The 17,478-nt window shown below is 46.9% G+C and overlaps 1 protein-coding gene across 1 annotated transcript in view; it reads left to right on the forward strand.

Annotated features, from left to right (window-relative positions):
- The first annotated feature begins 369 nt into the window (after positions 1–369).
- Positions 370–17,478, forward strand: part of MACIR (macrophage immunometabolism regulator) — a 176,292-nt gene continuing 159,183 nt past the window's right edge. Inside the window, exon 1 of the mRNA XM_069625465.1 lies at positions 370–506. The gene's annotated coding sequence lies outside the window, so the exon portion shown is untranslated. The remainder of the gene's footprint in view (positions 507–17,478) is intronic.

Consider the following 17,478-nt stretch of genomic DNA (forward strand, 5'->3'; position numbering starts at 1 on the left):
ATTCCAACCTTGTGTGCAGACTGAGAAACGTCTTACCCTCCCTGCTTATTTTAGTAGTGCACGTGATTTACAAAGGCATAGGCAGCAGCTGATTTCTTGTAACGCTTGCCTGTGCGCTGCAGCGCGACGCAGGGCTCTTTCCCAGCCGTTTGACCCAAGCAGGGAAACATGTGCCCATGCGCATTTTCTGACAGCAGAAGCGGCTTTCTGTGACTCCCCACCCCCAGCTGGAGGGCTGAGAGGAGGTAGGGCTGAGAGAGGCGGGGAGTGGGTGTGTTTGCTGCTGCCCTCCTCCTCCTCCCGTCCCTTTCTCCTTGTTTCCCACCCTCTCTGGTCCTGAGCTCGCTGCTGGATCCCTTCTCCCTGTGAGCGGCCACGTTCCCCGGTGCTTCTGGCGTGGGCTCTTGCGGTGCGGCAGCCTGCGGACGGGCGGATGCTGCTCCTTCTCCGTCCTGGGAATCGGCAGAGCGGCGGCGGCGGCAGACGGGAGCCGGCGTTGCCCGGAGGTAGGTGGAACAGGCGCACGCTGCATGCACTGCAAACCTGCCTCACTTCCCTGCTTAGTGCGATGATGCCGATTTGTGGAGGGCGTCTTTTTGTGCCGATCCTCTGTATCATCCTTTGCTTGGGTTTGGTTTGAAAGGGGGGCGAATTGGCATTTGACCCCCCCCCCCCCTTTAAACGCGCATTGACAGGAGGTCGATATTATGTTTCGCTATCACCCCATTTCAATTTATCTTAAACCAAGGTCCCTTTGATTTTGTGTCACCCCATATGACATTTTTTTTATTAGTTTAAAGTGCAATTTGGTTACCAAAACCTTATGCACTATAACATATACAAATCATTAGAAATATCAAATAGAAAAAAAAACCTGCGTTTACAACCGTTGATTGGAGCCCCACCCACCCACTGTATTTCTTTCTTTCTTTTGTGAAAGTATTGAGTGACTCGTATACATGTGAAATAAAGCGACTCTCTCTGTGCATCCTGGAAATCTCTGCTTTGTGCCTAGCAACGGGGTGCGGCTGCCGCCTATCCCAGTGGTGCCTTTTATTTTGATCACGTTTTTTTCCCAGTGGATATATATGGCTTATTACGTCAGACTTTTTTTTTTCCTCTGGATCTCCCTTCTTTGCGGATGATGTATGCGTTTGCGTTTTCTGATGGGCAAACCCCAGCCTGTCCTTGGCGGTTACAGTAGCAGGAGAATTGACTGGCAGGTTTCATTTTTGGTTTGTTTCTTCCGCATTTTCCCCACCCTTGCTGTGCAGTGCTGACAGGTGAGCTCGCAGCCCGGGCAGGTACACAGGGATGATGTTGCAAAACAAATTCCTAGGGCGCACCTTGCTCGGGAGCCTCCCTGTTCCAAGGGCGCAGAGTGCTCGATCTGGGGCTTCCTCTTCGCACCCCCCCCCCCCCCCCCACACCACAATACAAGGTTCAGCAGAATGTACATTTGGATTGCCGTTGACGTATGTGGCGCTTCATATCTCAGTGTCTACTTCTAAGCCCTCACCCATCATTTTCGATTATTATACTTATGCTTACAATGAACCATGGTTATCACACGGACAGTCAATAATTCGTGCAGTCCCCAAGATGATGTGAAATCCCATTGCAAGTTACTACTTGACCTACATTTTGCTCGGGCTGGCACTGGAAGTAATATTTTGCAATAAATTGAGGGACCATCCCACTGAAATCCGCGTGGAATTCTTTTTCAAAAGTGGAACTGTTACTCAATTGTTCTATGGTGGTAATAATGTGTAACACGTGCCTAGAAAGACCCGTGTGCAGGAAGTTAAAGAAGATTGAAAAATTACGATGTGTAAATAAATTACTACTTGGATGCTTGCGACTGGCTTTCGCTGAATAGGGATGCTTGTTAATCTGCATAAAATAATTGCACAAACAGTTTAAGTGCAGGGTCTATTAAAGGGATTGGACAAATGAGACATGCTTATGGGAATCGTCAGTACCCCAAATTACCACGATCCAGTCAGGCACATCTCCAACTTTATCTGGGTGAAATCTCATCACGAGGTCTTCAACTGAAGTTTGGTAATCTGTTTAGGACAAACCCTTGTATTGATGGAGAGATGAGCAAGAAAGACAACCCCCAAACTTGATCGAATTTGCAGACTATATTAGAGCTAGAATTCTCATCCCATGTGCTGTTCATATATTAAATGATTTGTCCAATGTTTGTAAGAACCGTAATTTTAAGGATCAAACGCTTGGCTTGGTAAATTAAAAGTGAATATGATAGTTTGCTATTCCTCGTATGTCAAATTGCAAAGGGTTGCAAGGTAAGATTAAGATTAAAGACTATTTTAACATTAATTTGAATGAATTATTAAAGTATTAGAGTAATGATGTGGTATTGTTTCTTATATTAAACAAAAACGCATGTAATGTGTTTTTTTTATATCTGAAAACGTCTTTTTAATATTTTTTTGGGATATTGTTTATTACAACTTTTCACAATTTTTAAGATATGCAAAATTAAAAAAAAACATAATAATATTAAGAAATACTGAAACAGCACCTATCCATATATAACACTAAGTAGAGTAAACAAAAAAAAAGGCAATTGAATTAAGTCAGAACAGAAAAAAATAAGGGGTGGGCTAAATTCGCGTATGCATTTTTCAACCTTCAGAAGAACAACGCAGTATTTTAAGTTCAACAAGTAGTGGCAAAAATTGCATTTATAAAGCTCACTACTGCCAATGACCAAGAACTAATATACAGTTCCAAGGGGAATCCAAAGTACACAACGCCTCATGGTAAATGAAAGAACAAAGGTGGAGACAACAGAAACGGGAAAGCCACCTTGCATTCCTCAAATATGTGCCGCTGAGTATCCTTCAGTGGTAAATTGCAGTGTCTACAGGACGATATTTGGAGGTGGTTTGGTTCCAAGTATCAAGTATATATTTAAACAGAATCTCAAAATGTATCTGAATCTTGCATTGGGGAATTTTTTCAGATATTCGGGTAACGCGCAGCGTTTCTTTTTCCTCCAATGGACCCTACATCTCTTTACAAATCTTCTTACTTCTGTCAACCTAGTCTAGTTCCCACAATCTGTTTTCAATATAATTGGGGTTGTTAATAAGATCCTCCCTAGTAACTGCTAGATGGTGTAATATGTCGTCACATACTTCAACGATCACATTCATTTCCGCGTGATTGCCACTTTGGGTCCATATTTGGATATTTGTATTTGTTTCATGACTTGTAGCAGATAGTGAAATAAGATTTTGGGATTTTTTTCTTACAGTTGCCATGTGGTTACACTTTTTTCTTAGCTAATAGGGGTGATCTTTTTGGCCTTGCAAAAAACGCTGCAGTGATGCCAGTATCTCGTCGTACCGCCATATTGATTGCATTGTTATTGGAAAGCGATGGAGAAGCAAAAAAGCTAAGTGTTGCAGTATTGTCTGCCTTGTATATGGATCACCCCGAATGTAAGCGATCCTCACAAAGAAGTGGAAGGCATAGAAATAGAATTGAATGATAAATGTCTGTATGAGATAGCAGAAAAGTATTTTTTTGTTGTTGTATCATCTAAAATAGAGATGAATGTGCTCAATTCCATGCTTCTAGTAAAGTGTTATTGAACCAAGGTCTAGGTTCTATAAATAAACTCATTAGAAGTTGACGCAAGTGTAAACATATCTAAATGAAACTAGTGTACTGCAGAGATGTAGTAGCTCTTTCGTTGGTGTTCCTTGTAGACCGCAAGTGTACCATGCGTGCAAAACATTGAAACGGAACTCATTTTTTCTCGCTTGCTTGGTTTCCTCATAGAAATTAGAATACGTCTGCGGTTCTGTCGGTTCATAGATTTGTACATGGGGGTATTTGGGTTGTCTCTTATCTTGATGGTGTCCTGAGGATAACTAGCCTGTACTTCCCTTGTTAGTTGGGGCTATTAGGTGGCGCTTAAGTGCCACCTGTAAGCGAAAACGAATGCATTGGGGTACAGGTAGCGGGGAGATGACATGCGAGGAGGGACACACAGCTTGTGGGTGTTGTTTGGTTATTTATCCACCCATTGATTGCCCATGGCCATGCTAATCTCTATGGCCATTCCCACCTACTACCTGCTCCTTCCATCCCAAATCACCTCCCCCAGAAATCTATTTGAGCTTGTTCTATCAAGCAGTAGCATCGAACGTTCGATTCTTTCTAAGCATTCTTCTGAGAGTTAATGGCAGCCGTAAATGGCTAGTGGTGTTTGCCAAGTTTGCTTTGAGCCACTTGATTTATACCTCTTTCATGCATTGAAGTCCTGTTAAAATGAGCATCGACAACAGTTTTGGCTTGCAGTATTAGGTAATCCTTGGTACTGCCATCATATTCCTAGGTAATCACTCAATTTTTCAGCGGTTGTGATCTTATGCCCAAATAGTTAAATTTTATCAGCAAATTTTTTTTTTGTTTTTGCAGTAAATTGTAGCGATGGTAGGATGATGCATGTATCATGCGCAACCCGTTTTGTTTCAATATAAAATGTAATGGTTTGACATTACAGGGGGATTAACTAAATCCGATTATTTTGGTGATTTCTTCTTGCAAGCAAATATTAATACTCCAAAATGTGGGTAAAAGTCCTATTTTTATTTCCTTTCTTCCAGTAGTTTGTCTTTTTTCTCTGTCAACCCACATTTACCTCCATACATAATAGTTCTCATTGGTCTCTTACAGTTCTTTGGCCCAAGTTATCACAACATTGAATCCTCTTAACTAGCATGCAGGTCTCTCTTCAATTCTCTTTAGACTAACTCTGGCAACTTTTACTACCATGTTGCATTAATAACTAGCTTCAGTTCTTGTTAGAATGGAGCTGGGATTTAGAATGCATCACTCTGAATGTAACATGTATGCCCTGTTTCACTTAAGCATTTCCCTTACCCTCAGAAGATAAATGTATATAACCTATTCTACACTCCTTTTTCATAGGGTATCGTCCAAGTCCCAGAAGTGAAAGCGTTAAGTAGGTCACTAGGACTATGTCCCACTCTATGCAAAATTAGTAAATGCATTTCCTCTCTTAGAGTGGAGCTGCTAGTTTAAACTACATCTACCAGCATGCTTCCAGAATCTCTTCTTACTATCCTCCTCCTCCATTCTCTGCTTTTCAGTGACACGTCTTGGGCTGAACTACTTTTCCAACTTTCACCACCTCAACCCATTGTGACTTTTGGGTTTCCCGTTCTCCTCACTCTACACCTCGTCTTTGTCTGTTTTTACTACTTTACCTCCTCCTGCTCCTTTTCTAAATGTGATCTTGCTGTGTGACATAGGCCCTGTCTTAAGATTTTAATCAACTTTATTTAAAATTTGTTGCAAACATAAAGCAAGATCCAACAATATAACTCAGATAAGTAACACTGCACGATGCTCTGCTGCCTTTGGCCAGTTCCATCCACCTCCTCCCCAGCATGGCTTAGCAGGCCCCCATGATATTAGCGATTGCATAGGAATAACCCTGCTAGAGGTGGCCTGTGCGTCTGCGTCGGGAAGTTCCGGTCGTACTCCAGGATCGGGGACCAGATGTCTGTGAACTGGTGTAGCACCGCATCCTTGGCTGCTGTAACCTTTTTTGCCACCTGGATGTCCGACATTGAGCAACCACAAAGGCAACAACTGACCTTCAGGAGATTTCCAAGTCCGAGCGATAGTGATCCTTGCAACTAAGAGGAGCTGAGTAACTAGCTTGGACGTCACCCCAGACCTTGGATCTAACCCCGGGACTGGCACCCCCAACAAGGTCACCTGGGCGATCGCTTGAAGCAGTGTAGCCGCACCGGGGGGTTAATACTACTGGTATGTTGGATTGAAGGCGCATTCTCTGTTTGTTACACGTCTAGAGGAGGAATAGTTTCTTGTCCAAATGACTACCCAAGTCTGGTCCTCCAAAGGGGGACCTGAGTCTGCCTCCTACTGGGCCATGCAGGTGGGTCAAACCGCCCACATGTTACTCCGCATGAGTTTAAATAATCTAGAAATGTTCCCACAGCGAGAGCCTTCTAGCAAGTTGAGCTGCGTGGGACTCTGGGTGTATGTGGCCCCCTGCCTCATCAGTGGGTGCACGATACAGTGCCAGATTTGGGCGTATACCTTTCAGCCTCAGGGAGATCCTTTCCTTTCAACTTTCAAAGGACCGGGCGATCCGTTCACAAAGAGTTGTGTGAGGAACTCATGGTGACAACAGTACAAACGGACACAAGTGATCACCATTCAAGGGTGTTTATTGAACAATGAACTTTGTATGTAGGTTGGAAAAACGCCTAATCTAAACTTAAGTCTAAAATGGGAACTGGTGTCAACCATCAAATGAAAAATAAGGCAGTCCTAGTGGCGTTGTGTCAAAGCAAAAAGGCCTATACTAAGAAACCTATTGCCAAACCTCACAAGTAATACAAAAAAGGGTGTGGGATAGTTTTGAGGAAACAAAAGAAGTGTTTGTAAATATGTCAGGATGCAGTAAACTGGGACTCGCTTCCCCACGTTTTCTGCATGGGCTAAGATGGGAGTCGGGAGCACAGCACACACTCTAGCTTTTCCAGCCCAACAGTTCGAATGGCAGCAATCAGAAGCATCGATGGCCAAGTCTCGTTTCTCCTGAAAGTCTCTTGCCCTCAAGGGCCTGATGTTTCCAATAACAAAACAAACACACAGTTTTCTTTCACAGTTCACATTGGCTGACGACTTCACCCCTGGTTCCCCCTCTTCTGGGTGCCAACTCTTCGCTCACAAATATAAATGTCTTTTTCAAACAGTTCCGGTACACATCCCTTGTTTCAGGTTTACCTTTGTCCACACCCTGAGTTACCTGGTGGCAACCAGACGTGGACTCCCTGCTCTCTGTGCTCAGAGAGGCACAGCTTCACCTCACTGACGAGGCCCAACAAGGCTAGAACTCGTGTATGGGATTGCTGTTGGTACTCTTGTTCAGAGAGGAATTGCCATAGCATTTCGGTGCTGGACTGTCCATGTGGGCGGGACAAAGACTGATATGCAAATGGATATTTCCCATCTGTGAAAGGTACAGTGAGCAAAAAGCGTGTGCTGCAAACTCTCCTCTCAGAACAGGTGATCATGCCATGTTCTTTCTAGAGAGGAGCGCCTGCTACGTTTTTTGAAATCTTTGTCCACACACTGTTTTTCTTGACTTTAGCCTTTGTCCCCTTTTTGTCAGCAACACTCGTCTGGGTTCAGTCTCTCCAATTTCACATTCAGTTTGACTCTCAATGTTCACGGGAATCACTTCCCTTTTACTTTCACCATGCAGGATTCACTTCCCTTACTTTCTCAAATTTGAAGATCAAAGTCTTTCAGTTGTACGAGGATTTTACTAGACCTCCATTATGATGACCTCTTCTGGCGGCTCTCCTTCGGCCTTCTGGTTTCTGTAGTTTCATTCAAACAGGGATCTACCACAGTCTCTGAGCGACACCCACATGGTGCCAGTTCCCTCTGCAGCTGGTCTCACTGCCACACTTTTACAGTTCTTTCCCAGTTCATGAAACTAAGTTCAAACTTGCCACTTTGCGTTCCTCATTCAACACAGCCCGGCTCTTATCGGTTCTCCCCTCGACTAACCGGCTGTGATAACCGATTGGCTTTCTGCTTTACTGGAGTCAAGGCAGGTACCACGGTAGCAGTAGTTTTCCTCGCTCCCGCTTATCAGCGTCGACACAATGCGTGTACCGTTGACATCTGCTGCAAGACACTTGTGCAACTGTCCATGGTCTTAGCCTCTCCTTCACAAAGGTTCTGTGGGTCTGGTACGAACAGGGCAAGGTCACGTCTCTCCTCGCCACCCTTTTGCTTTCTGACACCTTTCTCCTTCTCTTGAACTGCAGTGCCGGATTTGCCGTCTCGTCCTGCTGTCTGCCGTGCTTTCTCGCTCCACCCTTTATCCTTGTGGGGAAAAGAAAGGGCCGTCAGGTGTGTGCGATTTTGGTTGATTGCCTGACTTTGCCTGACCCTTGTATCGGGACATGTGAGGTAACCAACACTAACCTTAGTCCATTTTCTATCTCAGTAACAAAAAGTATTCGTATTGGAAAAAGAGGGTATTCGAAGTTTCAAGTGTCCTATGTGGTAGCATGGGGAAAAGTTGTTGCAAGAAAGAAAATGGTTGGTAGACTGAGAAAGACGAGATGGGTAGGATTTGTGGGGCAAACGACCTATGTGGTAGGATGGGGAAAAGGTGTTAAAAGAAGGCAAATACTGCATCTCACCTACTGGTGTCCCACCACCACTCCCTGAGGACACCCCCATCCAGGAGATCCTCCCCCACTGGTCCACCCCAGGAACTGGATTCAATAGTGATGGCCGTGTCCTGGCCCCCCTGGATGACAGATCCCTGGGGACTAGCTATGGAGACACCTTCAGGTTTCTCACAGTTGCGATAGAGATTGTAACCCTCTGCGTCCATCCGGGATAATTGGAATGCGTGGACCTACAACCCACCCCCTCCCCATGTAATCCCTGCTTTTTCCCATAGCCCAGTCCATGTCTTCACTGTCGGTTTTTGTTTGAGGATAACCGGCTGGGCCATTTTTTCCACGCTGAAGGGGAAATATGTGTCAAGGCGCCAAGGGTGTGGGCACTCTGGACTGTTCAATATCAACACATGTCGGGGTGGGGGGTCAATGGGCGTGAGCCAAGCGAGAAACTGTGGTAGCTGTGCCGCTGCGTAATGATTGCATACGTTCGAGACCCCCATCCTACCCATTCAGGCGTTCTCCACCATCAATTTCCTAGGGATCCAAGGTTTTCTCCCCGCCATATAAAATGGAAAATCTTCTGCTGTAATCGCAGGAGGGGAGTTTGCGGGACCTCCACTGGGAGTACCAAGCAGAGGTAGAGGAATCTTGTAAGCAAATTCATTTAACAGGCTGTGATCGGCCCCATCAAAAATCTCCTGAGCCACCCACTGAGATACAGGAAGTTGACTGCATATACCTCCCTCAGCAGTGCTTGAGCATGAATCCCCAGATACTCTGTGGCCTTTTTGTCCCATTTTTAAATGGGCAGGAGGGTCAAAGGGCCTCCACCTCTTCTGAAATTGGCCCCACCCCAAGGGCCCCAGATATCTGATAGTTGACCTCAAAGCCCGCAACCAGTTATAAAGAAGTCTAGTTCTAGGAGGGATTTCTGCAAGGAAGGACAAATGTTTGTGAGGGTGAGCATTACGCTGTCTGCATAAAGGGACAGCTTATATTATTTGCGACCAATCCTTATCCCTTCAATGGCGGAGTTGTAGCGTATCCAGCTCTATTATCAGGGCAAAGATTAGTGGGGAGAGGGGGCACCCCTCCCTTGGCCCGTGAGTGGTATAGGAGTTGTGTGCCTCCGGTGGACCTGCAAGGAGGTTCTCGGTGAACTGTAGTTGGCCAGGAGCATTCTATGAAACAGCAGGCCAAAGTTGAATGCTTGTAGGGTAATTCGACTTTGTGGAGTGCCTTAGTGGCATCTAGCGCTATCACCGCCAGCTTGAGATGTTCTGTGGTTGCTATCTCTACCAGGTTTAGGGCCCGGCATATGTTATCCCCTGTGGTTCTGCCCAAAACAAAGCCACTCTGACCACCCCCCCAATCAGTTTAGGGAAGAACCCGTCCTGCCAATTGGCTAAGACCATGGAATAGGTGTTGGCATCAATATTGAGTAACAAGAACGACATGTAAGAGGTGCAATCTCTGAGGTCTTTCCCCTGTTTTAGCAACCAGATCGTAAATTATTATATAGAGGGGGTTGTGCAGCCGTTTGTCGGAAGGAGTTAAAAATATCTGTGAGGGGAGCTATGAGCTGGGCCCAGAACAGCTTATTAAACCTGGGGGTGAATCCATCGGAGCCTGGGGCCCTTGCCTTCAGGGTTTGGATTATCCAAATCTCCTCCTCAGCTGTGATAGGGATGCCCTGGACTTACAAATCTGCCTCAGTGAGGCGTGTAAGAGCAGCCCCCTCTATGTATTGCCTCTGGTCAGCCGCCACACAGGGAGTAGCCAGCATGGTTTCAGTAAGGTGGGACGCTGCTAGATGTAATTTAGCATCTTCAGCATATTGGATTGTTCCCTCTGAGACCTGCAAGCCCACTATTGTGTTTTGCTGTTGTGTCTTTGCTAATTTCCTGACCAGGAATGTATTGCCTTTATTGCCCTTGGTATAATATCCCTGTTTTGTTCTGAGGAGGGTCTGTGCTGTCTGCTCCTCATAGTGCGCCTCTAATTTATTTCAGACTACCTGTGGAGATCGGTGAGCTTTGGGCAACCAACCTTTTCTATGCTTGCTTTCCGCCTCCGACACCTCCCTCTCCAGCTGAGCCTTAGCTTTGAATCAGCGCTTTTGGTAGGCCGCCGCAGGGGCTATCAGCCTCCCCCCGACTACCACTTTCATGGCCCCCCATGTGATCGCCATCGATGTGGAACCTGTGAGGTTCTCTTGGAAGTAGTTACGGATGGCCTTTTGCGATGCCATTGAGTGCCATATCATTAAGTATTGGATCATATAGACTCCAGGGGGATCTTGGCGGGGGGTGCTTAGAGTCATGGATGCGTGCTGTTGGTAGGACCGGGGCTTGATCAGGCAATGCTCTCATTCCTATGGCTACCTGGTCAACCTATGACATGAGCTGGGGATTGGCTAAGAATAGGTCTGTGTGGGATGAGGTGCAGTGTATGTGAGAGAAGGAGAAATCTTGTACCCTTGGGTTCAGCACCCTCCAGGTATCGACTGCCCCAAGGATTTAAACATGCACAGTAACCCCACAGACACCTTAAAACCCTTAGATGAGGTTTGGTGTGATTCCGGCACCCCATTAAAGTCCCCACCTCCCCCACCCCAATTACCACCTGGCCCTTGATCAAGAGGAGTAATGTTGACTACAGTTCCAGCAGGAGAGCCTCATACCCCTCATTCGGGGCATAAACCGATATCTGGGTATAAAGCTGACCAAACAAGAGTACCTTTTGGCCTCACATAGCGACCCTCTGGGTCATGCTGCGTCTCCAGTTCTACGAAGGGGATCCCTTTTGCAAAAAGGATTGCTGTGCCCCCTTTTTTTGGTTCCGCTGGTGGCTAGAAATTGTTTCGGAAAGTCTCTGCTGTGCAGGCGAGCAAGTCTGGCGGGATCAAATGAGTTTCTTGAAGAAATGCAACTGAGCTGTTCAGGTCCTTCAGGCGTGTTAGAGTGGATTTGTGTTTCACTGGAGAATTTAAGCTTTTCACGTTAAGAGTCTCGAATTTCAGCTTCTGCTGGAGGGGCGGTGTCAGCTAGGAGTCATTTTCCACTGTGAGCAAGTGGAGAACAGGGAGAGCGTTAGCCGCCATCTGGTTCCATTATCGCTTCTGCCTTTTGGAGCAGCCGGGTTTTCAACTTTTTGAACAAAAACTCAAACTTTCACAACAGAACAAAAACAGTCATGGTCTCATAGCCCCAAAGCCCTGCGAGTGACCTAGCAGTACTGGCCTGTTGTAGGCCACGGTGAAGTCCTGGCCCAGCATTTTTGCTGATACAAACTGCAGTTTTAGCTGAGGAGCGATTTGATGCAGGAAAGGTCTTTGTTGGGGGCCTCGTGGCCAAGGCTCATGTCTTCTGCGGGGCATACAGGGCATCCTCCCCCTCGCCAACTTCGCCCATGTGCTACGGCTTGTTTTGGAGACATCCCCTTTCAATGGTGTGGGGCTTTTTTTTAAAACAAATGTGTTTTTTTTTTTTTTTTTTTTTTTTTGGAGAGCCTTCATTTTTTCCCACACCCCATGATGCGCTGTGCCTCTTCCATGGCGCTGATGGTTAGAGTGGTACCTTAGAGCGTAAACTGCAGCGTAGCAGGGAATAGCCATCGGTATCGACTCTTTCGGTCTTTTAGGAGCATTGTTAGCCAGAGCGCCCTTTGTCTCTGAACTGTCGCTGATGCCAAATCTTGGAATATCTGCAGGGGTGTCCCTTGGTAAGTTATCTCCCCTTGTTTTCGGCTATCCGCCATGATCTCCTGCTTAGTTGTGAAGAAATTAACCATGGTGATCACGTCCGGAGGGTGGCCTGTGGACGAGCCCCCACAGCCCTGTAACCTGAGAGTGCAGTGCGGTCCAGCAATAGCATCGCCTTGTCGAGGTGTGACGGGAGCATTTGGAACATATCTCCCAAATAGTCTCTCAGGGCTAGATGTGGAATTGAGGTGGGAACTCCTTTGATCCGTAGGTTGTTTCTGCAGGCTCTATTCTCCATGTCCTCCCTGTTTGTTTGGAAACCATGGACTCGCTTTTCCCTTCTAGAACCTTAATTCCCCATTGTAACTCCACCACTGTTGATGCTTGCTCCACCGACTGATCCTCTGTTCCACCTCTAATACTTGGTTGTCCAGGTGGTCCACTCTTGATGAGATTTCTGTCATGCAGTTGCAGAATTCGGTTTAAATTTCTGGCGTGAAGCTCTGGGGGGGTCTCTTTCATGGCTAGTTGCCGCTCCGGGGAGTGGATCATGGCTTGCACCGTCTGTTTTCCTTCCTTTATCCTGAGGATGCAGGAGGGCCGTTATATCGTTATCCTCTTGTGCTTTCTGTTGCCTGGCCATGTTTCCTGCACTTCAGGGCTTCTCTCCTGGTGGTCGTCGCTGCCGGGTGGCCAGCCTGTTCCTGCTCCTTTTTACTGCAGAGTGGACGCACGTCAGGACACAGGAATGTCACTGTGCCGGGTTTCGCGGGTTCACACTGGTGGTTGGGCCGGCAAGATTTGATTGGCACGCATTGCAGTGTGTCCAAGATGGCTCACCTGCGCCTTCCACCACCCCGCAGTATCTTCAGGCTGGCGTCGGTACTTTATAAGGCAGACTTCCCCTGCTGGCCCCTCGGCACTCCCCCCCCCCCCCTCCTTATAATTCTTCTAGGCTGACCTGTTCTTCTGGTTTGGATAAAGTGGGGGAGGGGGTACACCCAGTGCACAGCTTTACCCTTGGAATTCCGGTTCTTTCAGAGGCCCCCACGCTTGGGCAGGGGCAGGCATGGAGCCAAGGGCAGGTATCCAGGGGGTGAGGCGTATCGCTCTGGGGACCGGAATCCAGATGGAATGTCCCCTGCAGCTCACTCCGCCACCAGCCGGCTTTGTTATGGCTTCTCCACGTTGGGGGACGGCCCTGCTTTTCAATGACATTTCCCACTCCCTCCCGCTCTGGGCGTCTTGACAGTAGCTGGGGTACCTCCAACCCTCCGTGCCCAGCGGGGCCTCTTCCTCCGCTCCCCGAGGACCTCTCAGATAACAAACGGGCCGGAGGGCTGTGCTAGGCTTGGGGACGGGAACTACGCTCTGTGGCATCTGCCATTTTGAAGGGATGTCGGGAAGCCTTTGCCAGGGTTTCTACATTGAATATCTAGTCCCCCCAAGAGACTTCATTCACTGTCGCTTACTTCGGTCCCTGTGCACTACATGTTTGTCTTCTCTGACTGTTCATGAGATTTTAGGCGATGCTGCGACTGGCAACATCTGGGTTTCACACAGAAACTCTCGGAAAAGCGTTCGCATCCCTGGTGCCTCAAGCCGCACCCCCTCATTTGGCTGCTGGGAGTTGCTAGACCATCGTTTGCTTAACTGTACCACATGCCGCCTCTGACCCTCTCTTGAGCTTCAGTCCATTGCGCCTGCCAAACCACACCCCTCTTGCAGCAAATGAGTTGCTAGCTCACTTCAACCTGGCTGGCGGAGCATTTTATCTTCTCTAGCTTGCACATGGTTTCTTTTCCTCCTCCTCTCTACCAATTAGTTAAGAATTCTCTAGTTCAACTGACCGTGTTTCTTTACTCGGTTGTCCCACCAGGACTCCGACAAATTAGGTTGCCCACCTTCTTTCTGCCCTGTGTTCCCACCACTTTCTGGAAGCTCTGGGACTCTCCGATCTCTCAGATTTATCATTTTGTGTACTCCACGCTGCTCTGCGGGAACAGTCGGATGTTCCCAGATATGGAAGATGCTGTACTTTTGCCACTGTACATGATCATAGTGTAAGGTGTGGTGCCATAATGACAATGAGTGCGAAGGGTAACCTTGGGTAAGTACAAAACAATTTGGGTACAGTGCTGACCTGTAATGAACAAACCCGGTACCACAACATACCTCGCTCATGTGTGTAATGGAGCGCCTTGGGTTAAGGTGCTAATAATGCCAAGCCTGGGGATTTGAGCTCCCTTTAGTGCCACCAAGAAGTGAGTGTATGGACGAGCTTCAGAACCCCCGGTTCCTGTGCATAGAAAATGATGCTGGGGCACAAGTGAGAACATAGAATAAGTCACAGATCATGGATTATCAGCCCTGATGCAGGGTGCCGTTTATACCTTTTTAAATAACTTGTAGTAAAAAATTACATTAAGATACAGGGAGCAGGTGAAATTCTGAATGCACTACTCTTATTGTATGAGACAGCACACAGCTGTCCCTGTCTTGAGGGACCAAATAGCTGGGTTAATTTTTCGTGTAATGACCACCTGGCAACCTCTGTCACAGTTATTTGGATGTCTGTCCAATTTCGTTACATAAATCTGGCTCTGAGTGTAACACCCAGGTGCACAGGTATAATACATAAACGTGCAGGCAATCGGTGAATGGTTATACCACCCCGAGGCCCAGATTAGACACAGACCTTAAAGCAGCCAATGTTGCTGGCGGTCATCACAAATATCACATATTCCAAACACCACTTTAATAAGTAACCAATATATAAGTACCTTTACTATCTCGTTTGAAACCTGAAACGGAATATGTTACATAACCACTTTTTCATTTGTACACAGTCCCGGATTTGAGACGCTTTTATAATCAGATTTTTGAAGTATTTTCACTGAACAAATTCCATGGCCATATAATCTTCCACCCTGGTTTGAGGAAACCCATCCACTTCCTAGTTCAACTGGGCACTTCAAATTGGCATTGGGGCTTTCCTATGGCCTAGACTACAAGACCACACACGCGGACAACCCCACAACAGACCAACACGCTCGCCAACCCCCTTGGTAGCCCCTTCACTACCAAAATTGTGTGCAACTGGTCTTGGGAACCACACATCTCCTCGCTTGGCAATTATGAACGAAGAAACCGCACCCTCCTAATTCAATGATGTGCATTATGAGCCAACCCAACAATGCTGGGCGAAACGGAGTGATGTAAGGAGTAAGCAAACCCATGCACTGAGCAATCCCAATATGTGTGTCCTAATGGATTGCCAGGCGGCCCCACCATGTGATGTTTACCAATTGGCGTAGCGAGAAAATATATAGACCGCCTTCTCTGGCGGCACCTTTTCCCTGACAAGTTGGGATACAATAGGGAAACCAAAGGCCCCCATCCAATAATGGACCCATTACAACTTCGTGAGGGGAGAGGAGACCCAGAGGAAAGGAACGGGAAAGAAAACGGCCAACCTACCAGTGCCTCATTAAAGTGGGCAGTACTAACAAAACGAAGGCAGGGAATAAATCAACACTCCCACCCCATGAACTACGGTGATCTGAGTTAACAACCCCCTACTGAAACACAATATCCTACCAAACTGAGTGGGTACTAGAATGGTCAATGAAATACTCACAGGATACAAGATCAAACTTGATAAAACAGACTGTCGTTTACCATCTGCTTTCTTACTGTGCCTTTGCGTCAAGACATGGCAACATGAAACACTGACCGTGACTGTGTCAGCCGAGCAGGTATTAAACCCTCAGAGCGGTCATCCAGTTTATAACCTCACCTCTCAGCGAGCAATGAGAGACCATGTCACTGCAAATCCACGTGGCGTGAAGACCCCTCACTAGCGTGCTAGCAGAGGGAAACATGGAATACACTGGGCGCTAACAAGCCCGGACAGACTGGTAGCTGGGTGCTTATTTTTCCCCATGCGAAGGACCAAGCCCGCTTTTCCCTCCTCCCCTTTTTCTCCCCCCACCTCTTTCCCCCGAGCACGTTTCTCCTGAATACACGCAGATTCCCCCTGGCTCCCAGCGCCACACCAACTCCATCCCTCTCTGAGGGAGTAACCGGGAGGGTCTTGTCAAAGTAACTTCACCTCCTCATCAACGAGCCAATGCTTGATTCCTGTGTCTCCCCTTATTGTCCCCAGGATGTCAGCAGTGGGGGAGCGGTCAGTCAGTCTGCAAGGAGTCAGACCCTTCTTGAGAAGAAGACCTCTCTCCCTGGGTGGCAGAGCACTGCCTAGTCGTTTTCTGGGTGGCTTTGTGGCTGCTGGACCGGTGAGGCTGGTTATGCTTGGTTATGTTGAGGATCATTGCCGTCCACCACTCCTTGTGCAGTGTGTGTTTTAGGAATCCTGAAATTTCCATGAATGCTTTAAGGTATGTTGATTACTCTTGCCCCAGGTGTTGATTTATTCCTTCCTCCCAGAGAGGGCTACTATGTGCATTGAGTGAAAATGGCTTCAATTCTCTTGCAATTCCCTTGTCAGAGCTTCCTTTCACTTCTCTAGAGAAATGTCCCAATGAATGCAAAATTGAGAGCTGCTGTTTCACGTCTTGTACGCCCTTCAGGAGACTATATACTCTGTTTTGGCCCTCCTATCCTACCAGTAATTTGGTTTGTCCGTGATCTCAGCATCACACTTTGTTTCTACAGATTAGCCTGGTGAACTCCTCTTGCCTTTGGTCTATGCCCCAAGCAGTAGCACACTAGTAACTGCTGGCATTCATTCGATCTAACCCGGCGCTGCTCTGAATATTCTCACCTACCCCCAATATGGTCACTCAGTTTCAGCAGCTTGCCTCCTTGCCTCTTTTGATGCTCGGACCTCGGCCACCTCATTGCAGATGGTCACAGCAGTGCACAACCATCCTGGTCTCTCCCGTGTAGATCAGCTATGCCTACTCTATTAAAGTATTCTTGGCCAAAGCATTTTTGGTCACTCTTCTCTACCATGGGTATCTGTCTGCAGGTTCCCGGGGCAGTCTTTCATAGCAGTTTGCCTTGTCGGCTGCTGTTGCTTGCTTGCATATGCAGTTAATGGTGTACACGCTGCTGTCTGATCTCCATTGGTGCCATTTTGTGCACATAGGTCACATCCCAGCACCTATCTACAGTTTCAACATCGAGTGTCTTCCTATTTTTCCATTTTGATCCCTCCAACTTTTAAGAGCATAATGCTTAATTAAATATAATACTTTTTTCTGGATTTCGTGAGACAATAAATGTCCTCCCTAATTTCAAGCCCTCCGACTGAGTAATCAATGAATGAATTTAGTCCCGTTTGCAATACTGGGTTTGCGTTGTACAATTGATGTATGTCTATTAATGAAGTAATTTTTGAACATGCAAATATATGTACAGTGTTCAGCTATTGATTACCCGTTGTTGTATACAAACTAATTTCCTTTTGCATTACCTTTGTCTGTTATCACTGTTTCATTTGCACATTGTTTTTCTTGAAAGAACCACATTGTATCTTTCTGTGGACCCCAAGAAAGT

The sequence above is a fragment of the Ambystoma mexicanum genome, chromosome 6p, assembly GCF_040938575.1.
Source record: "Ambystoma mexicanum isolate Mex_15411 chromosome 6p, UKY_AmexF1_1, whole genome shotgun sequence".
Classification (NCBI taxonomy): domain Eukaryota; kingdom Metazoa; phylum Chordata; class Amphibia; order Caudata; family Ambystomatidae; genus Ambystoma; species Ambystoma mexicanum.